Source organism: Salmo salar, chromosome ssa10 (genome assembly GCF_905237065.1).
Source record: "Salmo salar chromosome ssa10, Ssal_v3.1, whole genome shotgun sequence".
Taxonomy (NCBI): domain Eukaryota; kingdom Metazoa; phylum Chordata; class Actinopteri; order Salmoniformes; family Salmonidae; genus Salmo; species Salmo salar.
The window spans coordinates 88,951,549-88,962,414 of record NC_059451.1 but is presented as its reverse complement, the minus strand read 5'-3'; positions in this window follow the sequence as shown (position 1 = coordinate 88,962,414).

The window sequence follows — 10,866 nt, the reverse complement described above, 5'->3', positions numbered from 1 at the left end:
GAGACCCTTCAGGATTAAAGATTGTGGACTCAAGAGAAAACTTGAATCATCAGCATACATTGATACCTTTGTTTCTAACCCATTAATTTCTAACCCCTTAATTTTATCATTGGATAGGATTTTTATAGATAATTCAATTGCCATAACAAACAAGTATGGTGATAGAGGGAAACCTTGTTTTACACCTCTAGACAATTCAGAATTCTCAGAGAAATAACCATTATTTATCATTTTACATACAGGAGGGTTATACATTACTTTTATCCATTTTATGAGAGATTCTTCAAAATTGAAATAATCCAGGCACTTATAAATACATTCTAGCTGTACTTTGAAGATTATGCCTGGTTTCCCTGAATTCTCACAGTTTTCAATTATTTCCAAAAAATTGTCTAATGTTATCTCCAATATATCTTCCTTTTAAAAATCGTGTCTGATCGGGGAAGAATAATATCCGGTAAGACATTTTTAATTCTATGAGCAATACATTTTGCCAATATTTTTTAATCGCAACATTGAAGTGTGAGGGGCCTCCATTTTTTGGGATATTGGGTCTGTCAGGCTCCTGCATCAGTAAGAGATAAATCAGTGCCTCTTTTTGTGTGTCAGACAGTTTACCATATGATAAAGTATAGGAATATTTAAAACATGCTAGTAGTGTATCTTCAGTAATTCATAAAATGTTTGATATGCACAAAAGTATGTGGACACTCCTTCAAATGAGTGGATTCGGCTTTTCAGCCACACCCGTTGCTGACAGGTGTATAAAATCGAGCACACAGCCATGCAATCTCCATAGACAAACATTGGAACTAGAATTGCCTTACTGAAGAGCTCAGTGACTTTCAATGTGACACAGTTATAGGATGCCACCTTTCCCACAAGTCAGTTCGTCAAATTTCTGCCCTGCTAAAGCTGCCCCGGTCAACTGTAAGTGCTAATATTGTGAAGTGGAAACATCTGAGAGCAACAATGGCTCAGCCGCGAAGTGGTAGGCCACAAGCTAACAGAATGATACCGCCGAGTGCTGACATGCGTAGCACGTAAAAACCGTCTGTCCTCGTTTGTAACACTCACTACCGAGTTCCAAACTGCCTCTGGAAGCAACGTCAGCACAATAACTGTTCGTCGGGAGCATAAATGAAAGGGGTTTCCATGGCCGAGCAGCAACACACAAGCCTAAGATCACCAATGCGCAATGCCAAGCGTCAGCTAGAGTGGGGTAAAGCAAGCTGCTTTTGGACTCTGGAGCAGTGAGATGCCTCCAACTTTGTGGCAACAGTTTGGGGAAGTCCCTTTCCTGTTTCAGCATGACAATACCCCCGTGAACAATGTGAGGTCCATACAGAAATGGTTTGTCAAGATTGGTGTGGAAGAATTTGAAAGGCCTACACAGAGCCCTGACCTCAACCCCATCGAACACCTTTGGGATGAATTGGAACGCCGACTGCGGGCCAGGCCTAATTGCCCAACGTCAGTGCTCGACCTCACTAATGCTCGTGGTTGAATGGAAACAAGTCCCCGCAGCACTGTTTTAACCCATAGTATGTTTATTGTCATACATTTGCATTATTGTGAGTGTTTTCGCGCTTATTCACTTTTGCCATTGGCTGGAGGTTTTTTGACGCAGTTGCGTCTGTCTTTTGTGCTTCTGCGAAATAAAGTGCGCCTGATCACAACTCTCTGCTCTCCTGCACCTGACTTCTTACCAGTAGCGCACAACCATGACAGAATTCCACACCACCCATGGAATCAGCAGGAGCAGGTACCCCGGTCAGAGGAGTCGAGGAGCGCGTCCGAGAACACTCAGCAATGCTGCAACATCTCGGCGCCACGATGGATTGCGTTGTCCAGACCATGGACCGCTGGGAGAGACAGGGAGTCTCTCCAGCGCCTCGACCAGCACAACCGGGGTTACCTCTACCCGTCCCTCCTATATCCGGTCCCAGTGGGATGCGTCTCTCCCTTTCCAAGGAGTATGATGGGACGGCGGCAGGGTGCCAGGGGTTCCTGTTACAGCTGGACCTATACCTGGCCGCCGTTCACCCAGCTCCCTCGGGAAGAGAGAGGGTGTCCGCCCTTGTCTCGTACCTCTCGGGGAGAGCTCTGGAGTGGGCAAACACCGTGTGGGGAGAAGGAGATACGGCGTTGGACCACTGCCGCTTCCGGGCAGTCTTCGACCATCCGTCCGAGGGTAGAGCGGCGGGAGAATGGCTCTTCCACCTGAGACAGGGGACGAGGAGCGCCCAGGATTTCGCCCTGGAATTTCGGACCTTGCCCGCCGGAGCAGGATGGAACGACAGGGCCCTTATCGACCACTACAGATGCAGCCTGCGCGAGGACGTCCATCGGGAGTTGGCCTGCAGGGATGCCACCATCACCTTCGACCAACTGGTGGATCTGTCCATTCGGTTGGATAACCTGCAGACATCCAGAGAGGGCTCTGTCGTTTCCATCTTCCAGCACCACTGCTCCGGTGCCAATGGAGCTGGGAGGGGCTGCGCTTAGGGAGGCTGGAAGAGGGGCCTTCACATGCACCATCTGTGGCCGCAGAGGGCACACTGCCGGTCGGTGCCGGGTTGGTCCCTCTGGGAGTTGAGGCAGCAGACAGGGCTCTCTGGCGTCACCCCAGGTGAGTCTGCACCACTCTCATCCAGAGTCCTCTGTTGTCCACCTGTTTGTTCATGTTTGTTTTCCTGAGTTTTCCCCACATTCCCAGCATAAGGCGCTCGTCGATTCAGGTGCGGCTGGGAATTTTATCGACAGAGCGTTCACCCTGAGTTTAGGGATCCCCATTGTTCCTGTGGTTAGACCCTTCCCGGTACATGCTCTGGATAGTCGACCATTAGGGTCCGGGTTAATTAGTGAAGCCACCATCTCCCTGGTCATGGGGGGTCACGAGGAGAGAATCAGTCTCTTCTTCATTGACTCTCCTGCGTTTCCCGTGGTACTAGGCCTTCCCTGGTTAGCTCGTCATGACCCCACCATTTCATGGCAACAGAGGGCTCTCACGGGGTGGTCGCGAGAGTGCTCGGGGAGGTGTGTAGGGGTTTCCGTTGGTGCTACCACGGTGGAAAGTCCAGACCAGGTCTCCACCATGCGCATCCCCCCAGAATATGCCGATTTTGGCTCTCGCCTTCTCCAAAAAGAAGGCGACTCATTTACCACCCCATTGACGGGGGGATTGTGCGATAAATCTCCTGGTAGACGCTATACTTCCCAGGAGTCAAGTGTATCCCCTGTTGCTAGCGGAGACGGCGGCTATGGAGACATATGTCTCTGAATCCCTGCATCAGGGGTACATTCCGTCCTCCACTTCACCCGCCTCCTCGAGTTTCTTTTTCGTGAAGAAGAAGGAGGGAGGTCTGCGCCTGTGCAATGACTATCGAGGTCTAAATCAAATCACGGTGAGGTACAGTTACCTGCTACCTCTCATCGCCACGGTGATTGAGTCAATGCACGGGGCGCGCTTCTTCACTAAATTGGATCTCAGGAGGACTTACAACCTAGTGCGTATCATGGAGGGAGACGAGTGGAAGACGTCATTTAGAACCACCTCAGGGCATTATGAGTACCTCATCATGCCGTACGGGTTGATGAATGCTCCATCAGTCTTCCAATCCTTTGTAGACGAGATTTTCAGGGACCTGCACGGGCAGGGTGTAGTGGTGTATATCAATGACATTCTGATATACTCCGCTACACGCGCCGAGCATGTGTCCTTGGTGCGCAGGGTACTTGGACGACTGTTGGAGCATGACCTGTTCGTCAAGGCTGAGAAATGCCTGTTCTTTCAGCAGGCCGTCTCCTTCCTAGGGTATTGCATTTCCACATCAGGGGTGGAGATGGAGAATGCGCGTAATTTCAGCCGTGCGTAATTGGCCAACTCCCACCACGGTAAAGGAGGTGCAGCGGTTTTTAGGGTTTGCCAATTACTACCGGAGATTTATCCGGGGTTTTGGCCAGGTGGTTGCTCCCATTACCTCACTGCTGAAGGGGGGTCCTGTACGTTTGCAGTGGTCGGCTGAGGCAGACAGGGCTTTTGGGCACCTAAGGGCTCTGTTTACCTCGGCTCCCGTGCTGGCCCATCCGGATCCCTCTTTGGCGTTCATAGTGGAGGTGGATGCGTCCGAGGCTGGGATAGGAGCCGTGCTCTCTCAGTGCTCGGGTATGCCACCGAAGCTCCGCCCTTGTGCTTTCTTCTTTTTCTTCCGCTCAGTCCGGCGAAGCGGAACTATGATGTGGGGGACCGGGAATTGTTGGCTGTGGTTAAAGCTTTGAAGGCATGGAGACATTGGCTTGAGGGGGCTAAACACCCTTTCCTCATCTGGACTTACCACCGCAACCTGGAGTACATCCGGGCAGCGAGGAGACTGAATCCTCCTCAGGCAAGGTGGGCCATGTTTTTTACCCGTTTTGTGTTTACTCTGTCCTACAGACCAGGTTCCCGAAATGTTAAGGCAGACGCACTGTCCCGGCTGTATGACACAGAGGAGTGGCCCATGGATCAGACTCCCATACTCCCGGCCTCCTGCCTGGTAGCGCCGGTCGTGTGGGAGCTGGACGCGGACATTGAGCAGGCGTTACGTACAGAGCCCGCTCCCCTCCAGTGTCCCGTCGGCCATCTGTACGTTCCGTCTGCTGTACATGACCAGTTGATCTATTGGGCCCATACGTCACCCTCCTCTGGTCATCCGGGGATCGGCCGGACGGTGCGCTGTCTGAGTGGGAAGTACTGGTGGCCTACCTTGGCAAAGGACGTGAGGGTTTATGTTTCCTCCTGCTTGGTGTGCGCCCAGTGTAAGGCTCCTAGACACCTGCCTAGAGGTAAGCTACATCCCTTACCTGTTCCACAACGGCCTTGGTCACACCTGTCGGTGGATTTTCAGACCGATCTTTCTCCCTCACAGGGAAACACCACGATCCTGGTCGTTGTGGATCGTTTCTCTAAGTCCTGTCGTCTCCTCCCTCTGCCCGGTCTCCCTACGGCCCTACAGACTGCGGAGGCCTTGTTTACACACGTCTTCCGGCACTACGGGGTGCCTGAGGATATAGTGTCTGATCGAGGACCCCAGTTCACTTCGAGAGTCTGGAAGGCGTTCATGGAACGTCTGGGGGTCTCGATCAGCCTCACCTCAGGTTTTCACCCTGAGAGTAATGGTCAGGGGGAGAGAGTGAACCAGGATGTGGGCAGGTTTCTGCGGTCTTATTGTCAGGACCGGCCGGGGGAGTGGGCGGCGTTCGTGCCCTGGGTAGAGATGGCGCAGAACTCGCTCCGCCACTTATCCCCTAACCTCTCCCCCTTTCAGTGCTTATTGGGGTACCAGCCGGTTCTGGCGCCGTGGCATCAGAGTCAGACCGAGGCTCCTGCGGTGGACGACTGGTTCATCCACCGCATGGGAAGCCGCCCATGTTCACCTCCAGCAGGCCGCGCTGCTCCAAAAAAACAGTGCGGACCGTCACCGCAGTGAGGCCCCGGTGTTTGCACCGGGGCTCTCGACCCGAAACCTGCCCCCCCGCCTGCCCTGCCGAAAGCTGGGTCCGTGGTTTGTGGGGCCATTCAAAGTCCTGAGGAGAGAGAACGAGGCGTGTTACAGGTTACAGCTTCCCCCCGATTACCGCATTAACCCCTCGTTCCATGTGTCTCTCCTCAGGCCGGTGGTGGTTGGTCCGCTCCAGGAGTCTGAGGTGCGGGAGATTCCTCTGCCCCCTCTGGACATCGAGGGGGTCCTGGTGTACTCCGTCCGTTCCATCCTGGATTCGAGGCGTCGGGCGAGGGGCGTTCTGTACCTTGTGGAGTGGGAGGGGTACGGTCCGGAGGAGAGGTGCTTGGTTTCGGTGGCGGACGTGTTGGACCCTGAAATGCTGCGGGAGTTCCACCGTCTCCGGCCAGATCGCCCGGCGCCTCGCCCTCCAGGACGTCCCCGGGGCCGGTGTCGGCGCGCTGCTCAGGGGGGTACTGTCACGACTTCCGCCGAAGTCGGCTCCCCTCCTTGTTCGGGCGGCGTTCGGCGTTCGACGTCACTGGCCTTCTAGCCATCGCCGCTCCATTTTTCATTGTTCCACTTGTTTTGTCTTGTTCCCCGCACACCTGGTTTACATTCCCTAATCACACTGCATATATATATTCCTCTGTTCCCCCCCATGTCTTTGTGTGGAATTGTTTTGTTACGTGTTTAGTGTTACGTGCCAGACTGGTTTTTCCCCGTGTATCGTGTTTTGACCCGTAGTATGTTTATTGTCATACATTTGCATTATTGTGAGTGTTTTCGCGCTTATTCACTTTTGCCATTGGCTGGAGGTTTTTTGACGCAATTGCGTCTGTCTTTTGTGCTTCTGCCAAATACAGTGTGCCTGATCACAACTCTCTGCTCTCCTGCACCTGACTTCTTACCAGTAGCGCACAACCTTGACATCTTCAGAATGAAGCATTTCTCAATAGGGGCACATATTATTTCCAGCATGGGAGAGGTGTTCCTCTTACAAGTGCTGATCAAGACTTGTAACACACATGGCTTGGACAGCAGACAAACAAGGCCTGCTGTGTGAACATAAACTACTGGAAGAGTGATGGATGGTCAGTGTGTAAGACTATTGCTGTGTGATTCAGCTGAGGAGATTTCAAATCTACCCCATCATACACTCATCTCCATGGTCAAACTCGGGACACAGATGGTCAGACATATGTGTAATGGAGCATTGTCGCACAGATATTGAGGCACAATACAATATTGACAGAACTCAGATTCAATTCTGGTGCACTTCCGCGTGTGGTTACATGCACAGTACATTTCGTACAGTAGATGTAAATGTAAAGTCTCAAGTCTCCTCAAGTCTCTCTGGAGACTGGTCGACAGTCTGCCACGCAGTCCCCTACCATCCACTACACTCCAGACTCCTTCTAAATGTATCATGCATCCATTAACGATGGGAGGGAAACAAAAGAGAGAAAGAAAAAAGGTAACAAGCATCTTTCCAGGGAAGGCCTAACGGGTTTGGAGCTCTGAAAAACAAGGCTAATTTAAAGGTTGTTTGAAGAGCGTCAGGCTGTGTTTACTCAGGAGGGGGGCTGTGAGTGAGTGCAGGGGGAGAGTCTGGGGTAGCTCGGCACTGAGGTGGCGTTCAGAATCTCTCCCCGGTGCTCTTCATCAATTTCCCCTGTCCGCCGAGAGTCTCTTCTAACCCACATGGCAGCCAATGGCAAAGGGAGTGCCATTACTCCATTATTGATACCACTGCATCACACGGCCCCCACTTTTCTCAACCAACACAGCAGAGAAGCCACAAAGGTCAGAGGACCATGGGCAGACATTTAGCCTCTCACTCACAGTCACAAAGTAGGTGACAAAACTCCCTCTGAGATCACTAGGACTGTTTATGGTTTCAATACATAGCAGGCCATATACGGTTCTGAGGGAAACTTCATGGCATGAATTTTTCTTCAACATTTTTTTACATAACTAATTATGGTTGAAAAAAGTAGTGTAAGTAGTTAACTCAAGGTCAAAATAACAGGAACTGTAAAAAGTACAGTTGCTTTTTGTTTCCAGTAACTTCATCAAAGTGCACTGATTGTTTATTGATGTACAAGAACACTTGTGAGTTTTCTCAAAAGAGCCTCTATCTAAGCACAGGGGAAAGTCTTATTTTCTTGGCAACAGTGCCTGTAGCCATGCAGCTTGTGAGACATCGGAGATCTAACATCTCTGATGCTGTTAAATAAACTGAGTAAGGAGAAAAACCCTATAAGCTGCAAAAAGCTGGAGGCAAAGAGTGTTAGTTTTCACCTGGATATCCATTTGCACAACTCTGGCTAAACAAATAGGTGAAATGTGGCCGCCTCATGGTGTGTTGACGCTGGACCTCTCAGTGGCATTAGCACAATAAACCATGAATTCCTGCTCCCTGAGTGAGCGAACTAGCATCTCTCACATTTTCCAGTGGTTAACACCAGGATGACAGAGGGCAGTGGTTTTAGCAGAGTAGGAGGGTGTTCCAGGGACACAGAGGGCTACTAGACCCCCTCTTTACCTGGAGCACTGCCCTCTGCTACACAGTTCAGGGGAAGCCTCACCAAGCAGACAAACTCCTGAGCACACTCCTGGAGCAGCCTGCTGTATGTTTACTAAACAGACTGTGTCTGAGCAAAGCTAAGCCTGGATACACTACATAGCCATCGCTCGCTGACAAACCTCTCCAATACATGTATCTCCCTGTCACAACGCTGCTAAAACTGCAATTACAAATGAATTTACACACTGTCAGCAAACAAAACATGGTTATTGGTTTACTGTGCCATTGTCTAAAACAAAAGGCAGACAATATCACCTCCAAAGCTTTCCAGAATCATAGATTTTGACACCAAATAGGAGTATGAGTGGAGGCTTTACCTCTGAAACAATGGGATATTTGTTCTCGGCATACGCCTACATTTAGGCCAAGGTTTGAGAGGATAAACAGCAGTCTAAGCCATTCTAAGACTTTCCATAGTATAGAACAATTCAAATGTGAATGTGAAGCTATTTTAAAACCCAAATGCAGGCATGGAATGAACTTCTGTTGGATGGAAACACAGCTTATCTTATCATAACTGTATCATGCTACTGCTATGGACAGTCTCGCTCCAATTCAAAGCTAGGGGCGCCTGGCTTAAGTGTTTGGCTTTGTTTCTTCTTCTTAACTGCTGCATTACTTGCACAAACGATTTGATTAAAGTACTGGGACACATTATTCACTCTGCGTGTGAAAAGCGGTCTTTATCTGAAGTGCAGCAGCTGTGAAGCTATTAGCATATGTGCTGTGAGTCAGAATAAGACACCTTTGTTGAAGTGTTAAACCACTTATGCAATTTTACAGCCAAGAATGTGCTCCAGATTTTTCCCAAAATTTGGTTTCAGTTCATTATAAATAATCATAAGATGGAGATAAATTCGGAGAAAGTTGGAAATCTTTCCTCCTCTCTGGCAGACAGCATTGTGTTGTTTAACTTCAACGTTGTTTTACCTCAAGGTTAGGAAAAGATGTGGCTCCTCGGATGAGTTTTTACCTGGTAGTGAACTGCATTTCAAAGCCTTGGCTATCCTAGAAAAATGACGGTACAGTATCATGTAACAGTACAAACACAGACTAAGCACTCAACACATACAACTTTAGATCATACTGTATGTTAACTGATATGTTAAACTATCCCTTTTTTTGGAAGGGTGTCTCTAATATTTACACAGTACTCCAAGTTCTGTATCATATTCAAAGAGCACATCTGAAGTTTGTGATTGGAAACACCTTAGAGAACGTAGGTTGAGCAATGCAGGGGATCATATGGCCGAGGGATGAATGTTTGTTGGTAAACTAAGAAAGGAAGTGGGGACATCTGTATGACTGAAAGTGAGGTGTTAGTTTGTGGCTCAGACAAATAACCATGACTTCCCTAGCAAACATGAGTATGATATCGAAAAGGCTTAGACAAATTCCTAAAATATGTCAATTAGTCCAATTGTAAGATATTTCTATCATGCTCCTTTCCAGTTGTTATGTTTTCACTCATAAACATAAGACCTGTGTATAAAAGGTTATGCTTGTAACAATTAAAAAAGAAAAAATGTACAACCTGAATACCATGCTGGATTCCTGAAACAATTAGAGATATCTGAGGGTAAATCAAAAACAAATCACTGTCCTTGATGAGATATAAATGGGTTCAAAGCTGTAAATGATGCATTGCAATTATATTCATTAGAAAATACAACTCTTGATGGTGTGTAAATAAGTTATTTTCATCTTCAACTCAATAAAGATAATGTTACTGTGAAACCTGTCTCCGTTACGTGACTCAAATAAGGTCCTGTGGCTTGGCAGCTTGGTGTCTGTGTGGCAGAGAGCACAGTGCACCACACCAGGTGGGGGGTGGAAAGGTGGGTGCTGAGATGCAGACAGAGCGGTTTGTCAACATGAAAACAGCTCATGATCACAAACACAGAGGTGCTGCCTTGTACCTACAGTGCAGCCCAGGGGAAATCACCTGTAGTCCCTGTTCACCTCTCTATTTTTCACAGAGGTACAGCACAGGTTGGTCTATGACACTAATTATCTCTTATTGAGTCACTCATTTAGCTGTGTTTCCAAGAACTGAATGCTAAACTATAATCACACTGCCTAAAAATGCTACATAGTAAAAGACTGTCTGTCTGTGTGCTATTGCCTCCTTTAACCACATGCTAGGGGGGTTTGATTTAATTTGTAGCTGCGGGACATGCAAGTGATGTCAACAAGGTTGACATGAGCCCCTTGAACTGTGAACAGGATGGGGAGATTGTCATGACAATGTCTAAAGGTGAGGATTTAATTACAAGCAGAAAAAAACTAGGGAGGTTGGACAACTTTTCACATAAGCCTAATTGATCATTGACATACATGAAAATATAAAAGTTTTCAAATAATAATCAAACAGCAGCTCCCCTTTAGAATGCCCTTTGATGCCCAGGAAAGACCCAGAGAGGCCAGGTGTCACAGACAGTCCAGCATTTTCACACAAGACATTGTTACAAATATAGCCAGGAGCCCAAACTCACTGCAGACTCACTATAACAGCACTCACTGTGGAGGTTTCTTACATAAGCTACTAACAGTGGGATTTAAAGGTAAAGGGGAGAGATTGTTTGGCTGGGGGGAAGAAATTCAGAGCACACACAGATGTAGGAGAAGTCTGTGCCGTGGCTTAACTCCTCTGTCACTGGGTGCCTGCTGTGAAAACAACACCCCCCTTTTCTCCCTCTCTTGCTCCCCCTCGCTCTCTCCCCTGGACGCCAGCCTGACATACCAGACCTTGTTCGTTAGCGCATATTTTTATCCGCCGTTACTAAATTAGGA